General features: G+C 41.2%; 1 long non-coding RNA gene across 2 annotated transcripts in view; it reads left to right on the forward strand.

Moving 5' to 3' along the window:
* Positions 1480 to 15285, forward strand: part of LOC110255833 — a 168394-nt gene continuing 154588 nt past the window's right edge. For both annotated transcript variants that reach the window (XR_002336703.1, XR_002336704.1), the window contains exon 1: positions 1480 to 2371. This is a non-coding gene — a long non-coding RNA (uncharacterized LOC110255833). The remainder of the gene's footprint in view (positions 2372 to 15285) is intronic.

Below are 15285 nucleotides of genomic sequence, written 5' to 3' on the forward strand. Positions count from 1 at the left end.
AAGGAAGGTAAAGGAAGCTGCCAGAGCTGGATCCCAAGTCAACAGCCCATTACCCACACAGCTGTCCCCTGAAGAAGGGAAAGTTCATTGCTCTCTACCCCGTCTGGGGGGTACGGGGGCAAGAGATTGTGTATGGCTTTCCAGACAGCTGCACTCATAGCAGAATGGTTTTCTACAGAAAATCTATGAGGATCAAAAATCCTGCTATCTTATCTTCCTTGTAGTCAACACATTTTAAAAAATCCTTGCATGGGGAGTTCCCTTGCTGGCTCAGAGGTTAATGAACCTGACTAGTTCATGAGGATCCAGGTTGGATCCCTGGCCCTGCTCAGTGCGTTAAGGATCTGGTGTTGCTGTGAGCTGTGGTGTAGGTTGCAAACACAACTTGAATCTGGCATTGCTGTGGCTGTGGTGTAGGCCAGCAGCTGTAGCTCCCATTGATTGGACTGCTAGCCTGGGAACTTCCATCTGCCTCGGGCCCTCTGGTGGTGGTGGGGATCAGAGAAGTCAAAAGTCAACATCAAATGAAATAAATGTCATAATTAAGATATATACAAGGATCCATGGGAACCCAGAGAGAAGTGAGAGCAAGCGAGAGAGTGAGAGAGATCCATCCCCCAATTCAGGGAACACTCCTCAATGAAAAAAGAACATAATAAATTGAGCTTTTCTCTCTTTTTTTTTCTTCGTTTTTACAACAGCTCCCAGCATGTGAAAGTTCCTAGGCTGGGGTGGAAACAAGTAGCAGCTGCCAGCCTACACCACAGCCACAGCAACTTGGGGTGCAAGCTGCCTCTGTGACCTACACTACAGCTCAGGGCAACACCGGATCCTTAACCCACTGAGCAAGGCCAGGGATCAAACCTGGATCCTCATGGATAATAGTTGGGTTACTTACCACTGAGCCACATGGGAACTCCTGAGCTAATTTTTAATGTTATTTTAATTTTTAATCTTATTGAAGCATAGTTGATTTACAATGTTGTGTTAGTTTCTGGTGAACAGCAAAGTAATTCAATTATATATGTGCATATATATATATATATATATATACATACACACAAAAACATACATATGTTCTTTTTCAGATTTTTACAGACACAGAAAACAAATCCTTGGTTATCAGTGGGGAAGGGGCTGGGGATAAAGGAGGAGTTTGATATTAAGAGATACACGCTACTGAAAAACAATTCATCATCACGGTAGGAGGGAGAAGCTTCGCACAGAAAACCCAATGGAGGAGGAGATGGGCTCAAGCCAAGCCACCTGAGAAGGAGAGGCTCTCAACACACTGCCCAGCGAAATGAAAGGAGAATGTGCCAGAAGACCAGCACCAGGAAGCACTAATGCCGATGGCATTACCACCAGGCTGGAAGGCAGGGCACAGGGGAGGAGACCTCTTCGTGGGAGAAGCATGACATAGGCCAAACAGCCCAGGGTATAAAAAGGGTGGCTGCGAAGTGACTTCCCTACCTGTGTAGTGGCTCAGGAGGATGGGGCCAAGTCGTGGGTCGTGGCTGTGAAGAGCAGAACGTGCCAGGATACTGGACTCCAGAAGGAAGCCTGAGAGTGGTGTCTACCGCTGGGCTGAGACCTTGGAGTAAATGGCAGTAAAAGCTCAGACCTCTGAGTCCTGGAAGCTCTAAAAAACAGACGGCGCATTGAAGATTTCTGTGACTGAGCAGGCTTTTCCTCCTGGAACTGCTTTTTTGACACGTTTTCCCCCTGAACCTTGGTCTGAGTTTGTCCACTGACCGGGTCAGGACCCCTTGTGATTGCGGGGGGCAGCCTTGCTCCTAGGTGCAGGGATTGACTCTGGCCCTTCTGGGCCACCGTACCTCAGAGGTCTGGGCGGGAGTTTGGGCTGCCCCCAGGTCACAACCTCTTCTCCTGCGCACTGTTACTGCGGGCAGGTCGAGGTCCCCAGTGATGATAGAGACGGAGGCTGCAGGATGGATGGATGCTTTCGTGTTACTGCCAGGTTACTCAAGATTGGGGCAATCTGCGCAACAGGACCAGGGGTGCCAGTCCTACTGATATCCATAGCGGCAGAAGCGCCCTCGTTCTTAGGTCCGCCGGCCGCCCCACCCAGCATGAATACAGACTGCTGCTGCTTTTCCTCCTCCTCCTAGCCCAGAGGGGCGGTCAAAATGCCAGGTTTTCAGAAACGAGGCACTCTGCCGCAAACACCGCCCAGGTAGAGCCAGAGTTAGCCGAGCAAGGAAGATGGGTGGACGCTGGTTGAATCTCTGCTTCTGATTGGTGAGCTGGGCCTCACATGACTTCTCATCTTCCGGGAGCGGTCCAACCCAGATCCTCTGGCGGCAAAGAGCATCGTGTGCGCCATTGCTTTAGGATCCGCCCTGGACTGGTCAGTGATATAAACTTTCCTAGTTTTAAAACATAGCTCCTAAAAGTGTGTGACTGTGTGCCGGGAGGGTGGGGCCCCCTAGATAAACAACTTGAGTACCCTCTAGATCAGCGTGTCAGCATCTTTTTGCTGTTTCAAACTCCAGAAATTGATTGAAAGAGATACCACACTGGTCAGAAAGAGATAATGCCCTACCTAGGTCGACCTCATGGAATCCAGTCAGAACACTGGGTCCATGGATGACCCCAGTGGGGACAGTCTTGGGACTCCTCCCGGCGTCTGAATTACCACACACCAGACTGGTGTGGGTTTAAGAGTTGGAACATGGCTGTCTGAAGTGTGGATGGGGCCCAGGGTGTTCTTGAAATGTTCAGCACTGCTGCGTTGGTAGTTCCCGGGCACCAGTGAGGTTTTAGACATTTTCCTTGAAGACTGCTTTGACCTACCAGGCCCCCTGAAGCACAGGCAAGGATTGCTTGGGATTAAAAGTGGTGCTGCTCTTAAATATACATCAGTATTTATGTAGGCTACAAAGTAATCTAGTGATAAGTGTATGCTAATTTCTATTTGACCTAGTCTTCATTCTTTATCACACATGTCTAGTTTTTATTTATATAAATACATTCTGATGCATAGACTTCCAAGTTTACTTTATTTTTCTACTTTTTTTTTTTTTTTTTTTTGGTCTTTTTAGGGCTGCATCCACAGCATGTAGAGGTATCCAGGCTAAGGGCTGAATTAGAGCTACACCTGCTGGCCTACGAACAGCCACAGCGACACAGGATCTGAGCCGCCTCTGTGACCTACACCACAGCTCATGGCAACGCCGGATCCTTAACCCACTGAGTTAGGCCAGGGATTGAACCGGAAAACCCATGGTTCCTAGTCAGATTTATTTCCGCTGCGCCACGACGGGAACTCCTATTTTTCTACTTAAAAAAATAAAAATTACTATAGTTTATTTACAGTAAACTATACAGTATATTACTTTACAGTAATTTTTTCACATTACCTGCTATCATGTTTCATCACAAGTGATAAGATACAGTTCCCTGTGCTATACAGCAGACTTCAAGTTTAATATTTGAATTTTTTTTAGTTATTATTACAAATAGTTTACATATTTAGTACTCAAAACAGAAAAGCAAGTGTAAGAAAACTGGTGCCCAAGTTTCCGCACACCCATAGGTAACTTCTGTAAACATTTAAATATATATTGGTATAGTGGCCATTCAAGTAAAAAAAAAATCCACAAAACAAATACACAAGACTATATATAAAATAGATAAACAAGATCTTACTCTGTAACACAGGGAACCAAATTCAATACCTTGAATTAAATTTTTATTTAATTTTTTTTATTTTTTTGTCTTTTCTAGGGCCGCACCTGTGGCATATGGAGGTTCCCGGCCTAGGGGTCCAATTGGAGCTGTAGCTGCCGGCCTACACCACAGCCACAGCAACGCCAGATCCGAGCTGCATTTGTGACCTACACCACAGCTCACTGCAATGCCGGATCATTAACCCACTGAGCAGGGCCAGGGATCGAACCCACAACTTCTTGTTCCTGGTTGGATTTGTTAACCACTGCGCCATGATGGGAACTCCTTGAGTTAAATTTTTAAAGCTGAATTTTCCATGTGGAAAAGGCAGAGTGGGGAGAGGGTATTCCAAATGAGGAGAATGGTATGTACAGTACAGTATGGCAGGGATCATAGGGGGAGCAATGGCTCAAAAGGAAAGTATCATGAGAGGAGTCTGCCTGCTGTGAGATCTGTTCATTTCTTGGTGATGCAAGGACTTTGAAGGATTTTTTTTTTTTGGCACGTGGAAGTTTCCAGACCAGGGGTCAAACTTGGAAGGATTTTTTAAGCAAGGAAGGGGCAGAAGCAGATTCAGATCTTAGAAGATCACTTTGGCAGTCACCATCATCAGTTTATCAACATTATCAGATAATCCTGGAAACCGCACTGTGCATGAAATATTATTGTTCACATTTTACAAATCAGTAAATGATGAAGGAACTTGTTTATAGTCATTCATCTATTAAGCGACAAAGCAGGGATTGAAACCAGGGCAGTTTGAAGAAAGTTTCTTTACTCTGAACTACAACATTGCACTGCCTCTGAGTAAATTCCAGTGAAGAGTGGGGGGAACAGGGATGATCAAATTGATGGGCAGTGGGGCCCTACTTAACAGCACGGGGAACTGTGTGTGATTGGGTCACTTTGCAATACAACAGAAATTGAAGAAACATTGTAAATCAGTTATACTTTAATAATAGAAAAAGAAATAAAAGAGATAAGAAGTGATTGATGAAAAATCAATTCAAGAATAATTTAAGAGTAGAGTTTCCCAATACCTGATATTGAATTGGATCCGCTAGCATTGAAGGATGTGGGATGTATGTTAAGAAAGAATTTATAGTTTTATTTTATTTTTTATTTTTATTTTTTGCTTTTTAGGGCTCTACCCATGGCCTATGGAAGTTCCCAGGCTAGGGGTTGAGTTGGAGGTACAGCTACCAGCCTACACCACAGCCACAGTAATGCCAGATTGAAGCTGCGTCTGCGACCTACACCACAGTTCATGGCAACTCTGGATCCTTAACCCACTAAGGGAGGCCAGGAGTCAAACCTGCAACCTCATGGATCCTAGTCGGGTTTGAAGGGAACTATGAGCTGAATAGGAAGGGAATGCCCAAGATTTTATAGTTTTAATTAGAAAGTATTATTACTGTGTTATGATATAATTTTTATGTACCTCCTCTTGCTCATTCTCTGGGGCTACATTGTAATAACTCAGCTTCTTTGCTCTCGGGTTAGCTTAAGTCTTATTGTACAATCAATGCAGTTTGCTAAGGCCAGCTGCATTATTCTGAATTTATATGAGCTTCACTAATATGAGGCAATATATAGATATACTATATCACTAAATTTTTTTTCATAAATGTAATAATCATCTTTTTGTTCAGCTTTTATCTTTCTTATAAAATGTGTGTTCCTTTTGGGGAATAAATATATGGCAGCTTTAATGGGTTGGCTACCCTAAATCAAGTTTGTTCAGGAGTTCTTATTGTGGCTCATTGGTAGAGAACCTGACTAGTATCCATGAGAATGCAGGTTCAATCCCTGGCACCACTCAGTAGATTAAGGATCCAGCACTGCTGTGAGCTATGGTTGCAGATGCAGCTTGGATCTGGCATTGCTATGGCTGTGGTGTAGGCCAGTAGTTTTAGCTTGGATTCAACCCCTAGCCTGGGAACTTCCACATGCTGTGGGTGCGGCCCTAAAAAGAAAAAAAAAAAAATGTTTGTTCAACACTTTCCTGTGATCATTAGGAAATCCTATAATAGTTTGTTCTTTTGAAAGTTACATTTGCATCATAAGAACATTTTTTTCTATTTTTTTATAGTCAGTAAATGGAATTGTAAATTTATATCTGAAAAAGTGTTTAAGTATCTAGTGATCTGGTTTCCTTCTGAAAATTCACTACAACGAACCCCAAATAATTGCATCTGGCTCTGGATAGATTCCCATCTAACTCAGTGAAAAAGGCAGTGACACATGATCAACTTAGATATTCCAGCCTACCTGTTACTATCTGTCCAGTTTTACCTTCTGCCTCCTCCCCTTATTCCTTTTTTTGGCTACAGTCACTGCATTGCTTTTCCTCAAACAAGCTGAACACCCAGGGCCTTTGCACTTGATGTTCTCACTCTCTGAGATGCTCTTTCTTCCAGTATCCATATGGCTGGCTTTCCTCACTTCCTTCAAGCCTTTACTTAAAATATCTGCTGATGAGAAAGTCCTCCGAGACCACCCTATATATAGCACTTCTTCAAAATTCTCCATCTTACCCTGTTTCCTTTGGGTCCATTGCACCTGTCCTGACCAGGTATATTGTGCATGTGGTGGTATGTTTGTCTATCTTCTAGCACTAAGGTGTTGAATAGAAAAAAGATGACTTTGGAGTTCCTGTCATGGTGCAGTGGTTAACGAATCCGACTAGGAACCATGAGGTTGTGGGTTTGATCCCTGGCCTTGCTCAGTGGGTTGGGGATCTGGCGTTTGCCATGAGCTGTGACGTAGGTTGCAGATGCGGCTCAGATCCTGCATTGCTGTGGCTCTGGTGTTGGCCAGCGGCTACAGCTCCGATTCGACCCCTAGCCTGGGAACCTCCATATGCTGTGGGTGCAGCCCTAGAAAAGGCAAAAAGACAAAAAAAAAAAAAAAAAGAAAAAAGAAAAGCTGACTTCTCCTTTACTACTCATGCAGAACACTTTCCTTCAGTCACCAAATGTGTGGGGAGTTTTCCCACACCAAGCAATTCTGAACACTAACTAGTATCCTACAATTCAACTCAATGCAGATGGACACTGCCTGGAGACGGCGTGGAATCCCATAGGTTAAGGGTTCATTGCTACAGACTCCTACCCTCTCCCCACCTACATCAGACTCTGGTTGTCACCTGGGCTTCTGACAACCTGTTATGATTTGGGGGTTCCTACTGACCCCACCTCTGGTTCAGTTAGTTTGCTAGAGCAACTCACAGAAGTCAGGAAAACAGTTTGCTTACTCGTTTACTGATGTATTACTAAAGGATATAACTCAGAAATAGCCAGATGGAAGAGACTCTTGGGGCTAGGTCTGGGGGAAGGGGCGTGGAGCTTCCATACCCTCTCTCCGAGCTTGCCACTCTCCTGGATCCTCCATCTGTTCACCAGTTCGGAAGCTCTCCAAACCCTTTCCCCCCATCCCTTGGGTTTTTATGGTGACTTCATCATGTGGGCATGCTCCGTCATCATTTCATTTTGGGGCCTTCTCTGGAGAAGGAGGTGGGTGTTGAATGTTCCAAATGTATAATCATGGCTTGGTCTTTTTTGGTGGCAAGCCCCTACCCAGGTGCCCATCAAGAGTCGCCTCACTGGAACAAAAGACACTCCTGTCACCAGGAAATTCCAAGGGATTTAGGACCTCAGAGTCAGGAGCCAGGGTTAAAGACCAAATATTAGAACAAAAGACATTCTAGTGTTCTTAGCACTTAGGAAATTACAGGAGTTTTAGGAGTTTTAAGATCTGTGTTAAGAACGGGAGGCATATATATATATATTTTTTTTTTTCTATTACCTCACAGATGTAGTTTCCATTAAGTTAATATATAAAACATAATATTCACTGACTCTGAATGGAAAAATAACTATTAATAAATGGAAAATAGGAAACCTTTTTATCCCTAAGTGCACAACTCTTCTAAATTTATTTAAAATGATTCAGTATTCTTTTTCAGTTGTCACATCCTGGCAACATGGGAGGGATTTCTAGTGATATGAATAAGCTCTGCAAGAATTAGTGCAAATTTTTAAGTCAGCGAGGCATGGATTTGGTTTTGTTTAGTTTTTAGCATACCATTCACCTCTTTGAAAGCAAAATGATGCATTTTTGAAAAAATAAAAACCAGATCAAATCTGTACTGTAAAACAAAACATAAAGTAATTTTAGGCTATTATCAAGAAACTTTTTATATTGCCAATACATATTTTGTGCAATATATGTATTAAGTACTGAGTATTTTTTTTTTTTTGATGATAGCTAATGGAAGACTCCATAGAACCAAATTACCAAGTTGATAGAGTGAGAGTGAAAAAAGGAGTTAATTAAGATTTCATCTATTGGTATGTGGGCAGGTGGCCATTTTATTAACCCATACTGAAACTCAGATTGAAAGCTAAAGAAATGTTGCTGGAAAAAAGAGTAGAGATGGAATATGTTGGTTTTGAGATACTGTTGCACATCAAATTATAGTTGCCCAGCAAGAAGTAATCAGAATTATAGATACAAATCTTAGGAGTATGTTCTGAAAATAAAAATTTTACAATTATCAAAGTATGTATGATCGTTGGTACAAAAGGGATATTACTTAGGGAGGGTGTATATGTCAAGATAAGAAGGTGGAGAATATTATTTCGTAAATGCTTAACCCTCTATTTGAATTATCTTTAGCCCCTTATTATAATCATTTCTTTTTCTTTACCTTCATTCACATCCTTCTGTTCTTTGCTGTATGTTTTTAATGAATTCCTTATTTCCTCAACAGTTACGCTAGTTGTTTTTTTATTAATTTATTTAAATAGTCAACTTATGTCTTAGTTAACATCTCAAAATCTTTTTTTTTTGTTCTACATTTCTTTTATTTCTACACTTTTATTTCTTCTCCTTTCTTTGAGTTTATTCTGTTGTTATTTTTCTAGCTAATTGAGTTGAATGCTATGGAGAGAGAAAATTACAAGTCCCATTTTCATTAATGTAGAAACTGTAAACGTTATGTTCCTTGATTCAGTTTTTGATTTTGTTAAATTCTACTTGGGTGTTAAATCATGGTTGAAACCAAAGACTGAGAGCCTCTAATTAGCACTTGTCAGGGAAAAACTTTGGGAGAATACAATGTGTGTTGGTTAACTATTGCCACAAAAATGCTGCATAACCAGCTACCCTCAAAACTCAGGGACTTAAAACAATCATCATCTATTCTCGTAGATTTGTGGTTTCACTGATCTATGGATGCAGCTGAGTAGCTCTGTTAGTCTTAGTTGGGCTTGTGCTTGTGTCTAGAGTTCAGCTGGAGGTTAGCTAATCTGGCTGTGTGTGGTTGGGGTGGTTGAACTCTGCTCAACTAGGCATGTTCTTCTCTTGGTGATGGCAAAGGTACAAGAGAGCTAGCTCAAGAAGGCAAGCACTGTACAGGTTTGGGGTCACATAATACCCAGTAACATTCCATTGCAAGTCATGTGACCAAAACCAAAGTCTAGCTTGAAATCACTTCCCTTTTGTCAGACTGCAGAGTCCCTTGTCACAGGGCATGGATACAGAGAAACAATAAGAATTTTACTGCAATAAATCTGAAACACGTATGTGTGTGTATACACATTTTATTTTTTACAAATAAAAGCCTGGCAGTACAAAAGAAAATCTAACCTATCTGAAATAATGGACATTTTGTATCAAATTTTAAAATGCTTTGAATGTTGTAACCATCCTTTTTTAAATATCCCTGTCACTATAAGTGTCCTTTTTTTTTCAGAAGTCCTGCTGAAAGATGCCTCGAAAGTTTAACCTTATCTCCTGTAAATTTAACTGTTCATCCCAAAGCCACACATGGGATTAGTAGTCAAGAAAACACTATTAAACTATTAAACCAGCATCTTTAATTAGATGTAGAAAATTGATATTCTACTGTTAGAAGGAAATATCTTAGATGTTGTCTGTGATATTAATATTGACAATTCAGCTTTTGTTCCTTGGTATTTCCCCAGTGTATTCGTTTTCTTCTCTCTCTCTCTCTCTTTTTTTTTTTTTTTTTTCTTGCTTTTTAGGGCCTCACCCGCAGCATGTGGAGATCCCCAGGCTAGGGATCCAATCGGAGCTGTAGCTGCTGGCCTACACCATAGCCACAGCCATGCCAGATCTGAGCCCTGTCTGCAACCTGCACCACAGCTCAGGGCAATGTTGGATCCTTAACCCACTGAGCAAGGCCGGGGATGGAACCCGCAACCTCATGGTTCCTAGTTGGATTCGTTTCTGCTGTGCCACGATGGGAACTCCTTTCTTCTCTTTTTTTAAACTTTTTGAATCATTGTATTTTAGAAATGTATTCGTTTTTTTTAATAGTCTGATCTGCTATCTTTTAATCAGTAACTTAAATACACCAATTTTCCTTGGAATTCTACCTTCCCTTTTCTGTTTGCCTTCTTTTTTTTGTTTTGTTTGATATATCCCCTCTTTCAATTTCTATCGGATTGGTAATTTTTCCCCTTGCTAGTTTGGAAGCTGTAGATTGCATTTCTACTCTATTTTTCATATGCCCATTTGACTATAACATTCTCTCACTCCAGAGTTTTCCGCTACCTCTTGCTTCTCTTTCAATGAGACGAGGTACTACGTTGACTCTCCCTTCTGTTCCCTACACATCTATCTGATGGCCATGCCTTTGAATGTAATCTGTTACTTTATGAGATTTCTCTCTTCATCTTTGGTAACTTGCATTTTCACCATGGTGAATTGAAACATGGCTTTATTTTTATTTGACTGAATTTGCCCTCAGCGCTCATGGTCTAGATACCTCTATCTTTATAAAAATGTTTAAAATTTTAGTTACTTGTTCTCTAAATACTGTTCTGCAGTCCCATGTAGTACATACTTGAGCTCTCAAACCATTTTCCATCACTATTTTTTTTTTTTTTTGTCTCTTTTTTTGCCTTTTCTAGGGCTGCTCCCGTGGCATATGGAGGTTCCCAGACTAGGGGGTCTGATTGGAGCTGTAGCTGCGGGCCTACACCAGAGACACAGCAACTCGGAATCCGAGCCATGTCTGCGACCTACACCACAGCTCACGGCAACACCGGATCCTTAACCCACTGAGCAAGGCCAGGGATCGAATCCGCAACCTCATGGTTCCTAGTCGGATTCGTTAACCACTGAGCCACGACGGGACCTCCCTCATCATTATTAGCTATGCTTTTAGAGTTTTAATTCTTTATCCAGCTGCAGTGCTCTGGCAGAACATCTCTGTTTTTCCCTTCTTCCCCAATTGTCTCTATTTCTGGGTCCAGTATAGAGAGTTTCTGTTTGTTCGTTTAATTTCAGTTATCGTATTATTTCCTTGTACTATGTTTTCTTCACTACTTTTCATTTTGTATTCTCTTTGTTCTTATTCTGTATTTTTCTTTTTTGTCCAGTGGACTTACGCCTTCTTCTATCTCTTTAAAGATCCTTGATACATATACTTTAAATTGATTTTCATATTGCTCCATTATTTTTTCATTTTATTAGTTTTAATTCATCTCATGGCTATTGTTCCTGCCTTGGTTTTCATCATGAATTTTGGAATATTGGTTTCCAGGTTCTTCTTAACTGGAAGTCTGTCATGTTCTATCTTCAGACCTCCATCTCACAGTGGTCTTGCGAACAGTGCAAATCCAGATGCCAGATTGTGGTTGGTGTAGTCTCTGCCTGATTTCTAGGCCCTACTTACTTCCTCTTGTTTCCCTAGTTATGCAGTTTCATAAAAGCTCTAACTTTCAGTTCACATAAATGGTGAGCGCCCCTCTTCTGAGTTTCAACTCATGGCAGAGAGAACTCACTGCAGCTCCTAGTTTTAGGCTGTGAGTTCTGGCATATGCTCTGAGTTCTTGTCTTGTGTGTGGCACTTTTCATTTTTATTAACCATTTGCTGACAGTTTGGGCTCTAATGGTCTCTACCTGCTTCCAGTCCTGGAACCACCAAACCCCAACTACTGCTTTGCATTCCTTTTCTGTTTCTGAGAAAAAAAAAAAATGTATATCTTGTCTTTGAGAATGGTTTTAGCTTCCCAATTTATTTTGTTTTAGTTAAAATTCATATGGAAGATGAGAATGAATTTGTGCTCTTATTAGCACTGCTCATTTTATGATAAGATGGACATGGCAGATATATTTATACTATTCTGTATTCTGAATATCACAGTTGCTCTTATTTAGGCAAGGGGTTCAGTGGCCCTTGGATAGGCAATGAAATAGAGTTTGGTGTAATTCTTCCACAAATAGGATGGCCTAGGTACTTTTTTGAAATATGTGATTTATTGTATATACCTTGTTCAATCCAAATATTTGTCTACTGAGTTTAATGACATTCTAGTTCATTTTATGTATTGCAGACTTGGGCCTAATTCTTCATTCCCTCCCAAAGACTAGATGTTCTCAGTATAACATTCAGAGAGCAGGGCCAAAATATGCTTTGAGTATGCTTTGAAACCTTGTTCTAAAAGATTAATGGTCTTTCATTCAACAGGGTTTTTTTGGTTTTCCTTCAAATGCTCACGTGACCGATAGCTTATCCATGGGCATTGTACGTTACAAATGAACTTGTCAGAAAAGGAATTATAGATGTCCGGGAACTAGAGATAACTTAACCTTTAGGACCCATTTCCCATGCCCCACCCCTGGATAATGTGCAGCGTGTTCTTTCCTTAGGAAGAAAAAGTTTTCAGTCTTGTCAGGCAATGGTTATTAGAGTAAGTTGGTCCCAGAATTATTATTTTACATATTTAAGGTTTCCTTTGCTTTTTTTTTTTTGCTGGGAGTAACACCATTGCAAGAAATGCAATGTGAGAGGTTGTCCTTAAGTTCCAATGTGAGCATTGCATGGTTGAGGGCATGTTTGTCATGGAAAACTAAGGAGCAGAGTTTGGATTGCTCTCCAAAGGGGAATAAAAAGTAAAACGGTTGCAAACATCTTCTGCCCATAGCAAGTTCATTTTAGAGCAGCTCCTGCTTCTTTGAAGTTGACAGTTACCATTTTACGCAGCGTGTAAGCCATCTTTTCTTTAAGTGGGAATTTATATTGGTGAACAGCTCTCATAATTGTACAGCATTTTTAGCAATAAGACCACGGGGAAAAAGTATTTCATGGGTATAAAAGAGGAGAGGCAAGATTTCCCAAAACTGAGATAGAGTTAAATTAGGAGACTTTCCTCTTATTCAATAAGCCCAAACCTTATTTATTTTATTTTATATTTTTTGCTTTTTAGGGCTGCACCCAAGGCACATGGAGGTTCCCAGGCTAGGAGTTGAATCGGAGCTATAGCTGCTGGCCTACACACAGCCACAGCGATGCAGGATCTGAGCTGCACCTGTGACCTACACCACAGCCCGCCGCAACACCGGATCCTTAACCCACTGAGCGAGGCCAGGGATTGAATCCACATCTTCATGGCTACCAGTCGGATTCATTTCCACTGTGCCATGATGGGAACTCCTAAGCATAAATTTTAGATGCTCCTGAAAAGAAGACAGTGAGGACAGTCCAGAAGTGCCCAGATCTCCCCACCTGCACTGTTAGTCACACTTCTGTATCACACGTTTCCTATACTACAGAAACAGCATCAATTATCCGTATCCAAGATCAAGGCTGTTGGTGGTTACAGGCAGATCCCTCACTCTCTTCCCCTGTCTAATGCCACCAGGTGCTACTAGGTCTAAACACAACTGAGCCAAAAAAAAGAATCTGTGTACTTTGTGCCCCATAAGCTGTCTTTTAATATCACACACTGAATGATAAGAAAATGAAAAAACTCTGGAATCCTGGTAGTGGCTCAGCAGAAATGAATCTGACTACTATCCATGAGGACGCAGGTTCAGTCCCTGGTCTCGCTCAGTGGGTTAAGGATCCAGCATTGCTTGAGCTGTGGTGTAGGTCGAGCACAGTTCAGATCCTGCGTTGCTGTGGCTGTGGTGTACCCCAGCGGCTACAGCTCTGATTCAACCCTTAGCCTGGGAACCTCCATATGCCTCAGTTGCAGCCCTAAAATAAATAAATAAATAAATAAATTTAGTAACTGAAGATTTTAACCATCAAAGTTAAAAGCACAGGCTCTATAGTCAGATCACTGCTGTGTAACCTTCAGCAAGTTACTTAACCTCTCTGTGCTTCATTTCCTTATCTAGAAAATGAAGATCATAGTACTTATTTCAAGGAGTGGTAAATATTAAGAGCCTTAATATACTTAAAATATACATAAGGTGCTTGGCACATAAGCTTTAAATCAATAAGAACTACAAAGATAATTGCCTTTTACCTTCATATATGTTTTTTAGTATTTTTTATGAAAATTTTCATGTTTACTATTAAGTACATTCCTATACAGTATCCACTGTTAACCTTATTTTTTATATGTGAGAACAAAGCAAAAGAGTTTATTCAAGGCCGTTCAGCCAATAACAACCAAATTTAGAAGCAGAGTTCAAGGCCGCTGGTTCCTGCTCCAGTATGCAACTCAGTATCCCTTGACAACTGAGTTTTAATTAAGTCGGTGGATAAGTCACACACGTACAATGTGAGATGGAACTTCAGATATGCAAGGGAAAATCATATGCAAGGAAAATAATAGGAATGTATGTCAGAGAAGAAACACAGTTATTTAAACATGGCTGAAGAAGCAGCCAGGGCACAGGCGGAGGCAGTTAATCAGGAGTCCACAAGCTCGTTTCATTGTATTTTTCAGTATATTGAGCACAGTGTCCATCTGTGGCTAAGGGAGAAACGCAAGCTCCGAGTCCGTGCTGTGGAGACCCTGAGTCTGTGCTAAGGAGATGTTGGAAAGCTCCCCCAAGGTGATCAGTACTTTGCTGTGGGGCAGATGGAGCCACAGACCCTGACACTCCCTGGGCAAAGGCAAGGCGGTGAACGTTCATAATTAAATTATTTGTAACCTTTTATTTTGTTTTGGTTCCCAGAAACAAATCAGGGATACCACAAACCGAAGGTATTGGCCTTTGTAGTCTTGCTTTCTGGTATAATTAGCAAATGTCTGCTCATAATGCACACCAGTGCAGGAAAAATTTATTTACATAATGAAATATGCTATTTTCACTTTCTCTGTTAAGTGCTTTTTCAAGTTCCTCTATTACTCTTGTCGAGATGACTTGGCAAGGGGATATTTTACCATTTGATTCCCAGCACAGAATCCTGGATGTGGAGTCTTCAAATTATAAGGGAACATTTGAAAAATATCCGCAAATGAAATAGAAATGTAATATTTTCCTGTGAGCTTTCCTAAAGGATTCTCTCTTTAGATTTACAATCAAGAAAATACTGATAGCATGGATGAAGAAAATGTTTACTTTAATATTTAATATATATAGCATCTTTTCATAGAAGAAATCTTTTTTTTTTTTGCTTTTTTGCTTTTTTTTTTTTTTTTTTAGGACCACACCTGTGGCATATGGAGGTTCCCAGGCAGGGGGTCCAGTCAGAGCTACAGCTGCTGGCCTACACCACAGCCACGCCAGATCCAAGCCTCATTTGCAACCTACACCACAGCTCACGGCAACACTGGATCCTTAACCCACTGAGAGAGATGAGGGATTGAACCTGCATCC

Source organism: Sus scrofa, chromosome 11 (assembly GCF_000003025.6).
Source record: "Sus scrofa isolate TJ Tabasco breed Duroc chromosome 11, Sscrofa11.1, whole genome shotgun sequence".
Lineage (NCBI taxonomy): Eukaryota > Metazoa > Chordata > Mammalia > Artiodactyla > Suidae > Sus > Sus scrofa.